Genomic DNA, 4,844 nt, shown 5'->3' with positions numbered 1-4,844 from the left:
GTTCTTATAAAGTCTTTCTACAAAGCAAGGAATAAAAAGCGTATTAAATTGTTTTATACACGTTCGATTCCTATATAGAGCACGGGGTACTACTACACAAATCATACATAGCATAAAATGTTTGTTGCTCGAGTAAATGCCCTTCTTGAAATTGTCATTTCCAAAAGGTCAAGTAGGAGTAGTGTAAATCTCGAAAGAGTTCGAGAAAAGAAACAAACAACCATGGTTCAAACCATGGTTGGTTCACCCTATGCTAAATATGCCTCTTCAAATGGCAAGTGGGAGTATAAAAATCTTGAAAGAGTTCGAGATCCTTGAAAGAGTTCAAGAAAAGTTAATTCGAAAATCTTGAAGAAATTCGAGAAGTAATCGAATAAAAGTAACAATATGAGCATGATTCACCTCATATTATAAATGACAACGCGTGGTCTCATTAAACTACTACAAAATTTGTTTTTTCCCAACGCATTTTGAGCCTATTTTCGACGTAAAAAAGCATCGAAAAAATTTTTCTCGACGCTTTTGAAAAAACGTGAGTCGAAAATTTTACTCGACACTTTTACATGTCTAAAAATTTATACAAAGCGTCGAAATATTGTTTAGACAACGCGCCATCAGCAAACTTGTTGACGCTTTTAAGTGTATATTCTCCAAAATTGGCGACGCTTTTATGTGTCATAATTTTATTTTTCCCAAATTTTGTAGTTTTGTCCTTTTGTTCCATATCTTCTATATAAGCCTAGAATTTTATAATTAATACTTTCCCATGGATTAAAGAAATCAATAATAAAAATTCAGTATAATGAAATAAAACAAACATTATTAAATTAAACAGAAATAATATTTTTATTGCATATTAATAACTAGTACAAATGTACAATATCTAATTTCAACTAATGAATTTTACATTACTGTATTTCAAACTATCTGATTTTTCTTTATAATTGATAATATTCTAATTTTTACATCACTAGTTGAATTCAAGATTTGCCTGCCTTGATAGTTGAGTTAGAGATTGAGTACAACTTGATCCGGTAAACAACGTCACAAATTAGCATAAAGAAACACAGCTCGGGAACGTGGTGATTTTGCTGCAATAAGAAAACATAACAAATTAGCACAAACAGTTTAGAAAAAAAAAAAAAAAAACATGCATAGGGTTCGTTTATCACACTAAATGGAGTAAAATCACTTACTCATCCCAAAGAGAGACGTTCAGAATATCTTCTAAGCATATGTTATTGTAAAAACAGGAGATACAATTTTCTTTTCTATTTATAAACCCTGTGCTATACAAAGACCCCCGAAAGCCACGAGTCTATCAAAAACCAAGGAACCGACACATAAAATGGCCAAATACTATAAATGCTAAGTTATTCCTCCAAAATCATACCATAGACTAGCACCGAAAGTGAGGCACAATTAGATAACAACACTAATATTACTAGTGTAGAAGAGCAAACCTTTGTTAGAACAAAATTAATCAACTAAGTAATAATAAGTTCATTTATTCTTCTAAATTTATGCTCCCAGTCCTCAGTGGACAACTTGTTAATCCTAGGCTGATATTAGATGGGACCATCCCTGTGATATCCAGAGAGCTAACTTTGTTCAAAAGGGAAAAAAATAGTTAAATGTGATCCACATGCGTCAATAAAAAGGTTTACCTTGCCTAAGCAAAAATCTAATGCAAGTCTCTGCAATTCTCCACCAGAAATATTCATAGCTTCTTGATCCATTAACAACTCAATCAAAAAAAAGCTTTATAATATTTTAAATAAATTAGAGATGAGTATATATTAGTCTTCCTACAAATATAGCCAAATTCATTCCTTACTTCACCCAAATTGTAAATGAATCTAGATGAAAAAAGAATACGGTCAATTTTTTTGCTACGGAACTACACATCCACTTCAATAAGCACTATTAGCTTGTCAAATTGCTTTTTTTTTTTTTTTTTTTTTTTTTTTGAATTCATCCCTTATAACTTTCTTTTAAACTACATTATATTATTTCAATACTTATAAGTGTATCTTCAAAAAAAAAAATACTTATAAGTGTAGATACTACTATTACATACTGTTAAAGTAAAATTTGAGTTTTCTTATCCATCCAACAATTGAACGCATTCACTATAACTTTCCCATGTACCCACTCCCAAAGCTAAGTCTCAATACAATACCTTCACCCAAAACTTTACTGTACCCACCCACCCCCCAAAACCCGACACACAAAATCAATATTCTTATAATTTATACACTACAACTCTACCCGGGAAAAAATAAAAAGAAAAAAAAAAGTATATATACATACCTCAAAGTCAGATACAACAGCAAGAACACTAATACATTCAAACATTAATACATTCATAGCCCGCTAAAACTATTATATGCTCAGCTACAACCGAACCCAAGTATTTTTGACACAGTGGGTTCAATCTTTTACAACAATACATGTTAAGTAGGGAATTTTTGTGTCAAACTTTTTGTTCACTATAAGATACAAAAGGATGATAATTATGATAAACTAGCTAAGACATACTACGCAAATCTTACTACTGTAAGTATCATCCTGAAATTAAAAACATTCCCACAAATAATTTGATAAGAAATATCACTTGTTCAAAGATCTATTAATTTCAAGTGCAAACTCATAAAAATGAAAATCATAGACCTACTAAAAGAAAAACCAGTACACATTTATTTTATTTTTTTTTAAAAAAAAAAAAACAAAAATATGCAAATACCAATTAACGTATGAACTAGAAAGAAATGTACATACCTTGTCATGAAATCCCCAAAATTCTTAAAAAGAATGAATATAAATATGAAACATATCAACAAATACATATTTGAAATGAAATTAAACAAAGAGAAACCCTTAATTACCAATCGGAACATGTAATAGATGGAAAAAAAGCCCCTAAAGATCGATACTCTAAAGGGAGAGAAAAATATACATACCTGAATTAGGCTGTCAAAAAAATTAAGATAGATTATTGAAATAATCATCAATTTTGTTTCCTCAATTTGTGGTAGATCTGGAAGTTCATGCAAAAGATACATAATGGAGGCCAAAATCAATGAGAATTAATATCACAGTGAGAAAATTAGAGAACAATTGATTTGACAGAGGAATTCGAATAATATATTAGCCAAAAAAAAAAAAAAAACAAACAAATTTATCAAGAAGATTACTAGAAAATTGACGACCAAAGTAAGGAAATTTACACAATTTAAAGCCCATTTCACTGAATCAAGAAAAAAATATCAGAAAAAGAAAAAAATAAAAACAAAAACCCTTAAAATTAAAATCTTAAGAGAAAGGAGAGAATACCGAAAACAATTAGAATGCATACCAAATATGATGAAATCAAAGAGCATTTTCCAGTTTAATTTGTTGCTGGGTTTGTAATATTGGAAAGAGATGAATTGATGAGAGAATTTTAGTAAAGGCTAGGGTTTAGTTATTGGAGAATAGAGAGGAACAATGTTGAGTTTTCCGGCTTTTCCCCCAATTTTTTCTTTTCACAAGCAATAGAACATGTGTTTATCACGTGATTAACATTCAGGACGCTTATTTGGGTCAACAATAAGTGAGGACGCTGAAAAGCGTCGAGGAAACACGGGAATCCTATTTTCCACTAATGCCCTATTGACAGCGTCGAAGGCATAATGTCGAAAATCAATGGGTTGTAATGCGAATAATAACCAAGTGTCGAAGGTAGTACATTCCAAGTGCACATCCTCTATTATCGCTTCTCATTGAAAACTAAACAAAGTTATTGTATAAGTTTCAATTGTTGCATAAAAACCCACAATGATTACTAGCATATGTAAAACTTAGCCAAAGAAATATGAATTCATAATGACTTAAAGTTCTAAAATATTTATTTTGGAACATGATGATTATGCAAGTAATAAAGATGATTTGACAAGTTATAACTCCAAGTAGTTTAACAACCATAAAATCTGAAATAGATTCTAAGTCTGTAAGCAAGTGTATAACACTTGGTTAATTTGCCTAATTGGGTGAGACCCATTATAAGCAAAACAGACAAGAAAGAAAAATGTTTTTTAACTAAAGCAAAGAGTTTTTAAAGGATTCAACTAATTCATAGTATAATTATGACTACGATGAATCCTTTACATTAGTCATATTGCAAAGATCTATTAAAGATATTTTAGTGATTACTACCTTATGAGATTTGATAGATGGATATCAAAACATTTTCTTGAAATTATTCATGAAAGAAGATTTGCATATGATACAATCAAAAGTTTTGAAAATCCAATAATCTTAAGGATGCATAAAAGATCCTTTAATGAATTGAAGTAAGCATCATGGAGTTAGTGTTCTTAATTTTGTGAGTTAATCAAATCATTTGATGTTCTCGTAAAATAAAGAAAAGGTCTTGTGTATACAAAATGTTTAGTGGGAGCTATACAGTCTTCTTGGTCTAGTATAAAGAGCAATTATTCATTGCTTGAAGAGTCAAGTAATAGCTAATGCATTTTGTATGAAAAACCTTGAAGAGGAAAATGAGTACAGTGGGGATTCAAGATCTATAGAGATAGGTTTTGAAGTATGTTTGAGCTTAGTTAAGAAGCTTATATTGATAACATTCTTATAAAGTTTGACATTATATTGAAAGAAGTTTCAATCCCATGTTACGTGGCACATTGCTTAAAGATTCAATGCTTTGAGAAAGGTTGATGAAATTAAGGTTTTGAGTGATACTCCTTATGCAGTTTGCAAAGGATGTATCATGCATGTCATGGACGATACTCGTCTATTTGATTCACGAGTTTTATAAACAAGTGATGATAGAGTTCAATCGAAAT

General features: G+C 30.3%; 1 long non-coding RNA gene across 1 annotated transcript; it reads right to left on the bottom strand.

Annotated features, from left to right (window-relative positions):
* Positions 1-805: 805 nt before the first annotated feature.
* On the bottom strand, positions 806-3,499 carry LOC145582162 (uncharacterized). Its single transcript, XR_014099802.1, has 3 exons — positions 3,359-3,499; positions 2,964-3,040; positions 806-1,091 (listed from the first exon to the last, which is right to left on the bottom strand). It is a non-coding gene; the product is annotated as an uncharacterized LOC145582162 (long non-coding RNA).
* Positions 3,500-4,844: the final 1,345 nt, after the last annotated feature.

The sequence above is a fragment of the Chenopodium album genome, chromosome 15, assembly GCF_948465745.1.
Source record: "Chenopodium album chromosome 15, dcCheAlbu1.1, whole genome shotgun sequence".
Taxonomy (NCBI): domain Eukaryota; kingdom Viridiplantae; phylum Streptophyta; class Magnoliopsida; order Caryophyllales; family Amaranthaceae; genus Chenopodium; species Chenopodium album.
Note: the sequence above shows the minus strand (reverse complement) of the source record. Positions and strands in the feature narration are given on the sequence as shown.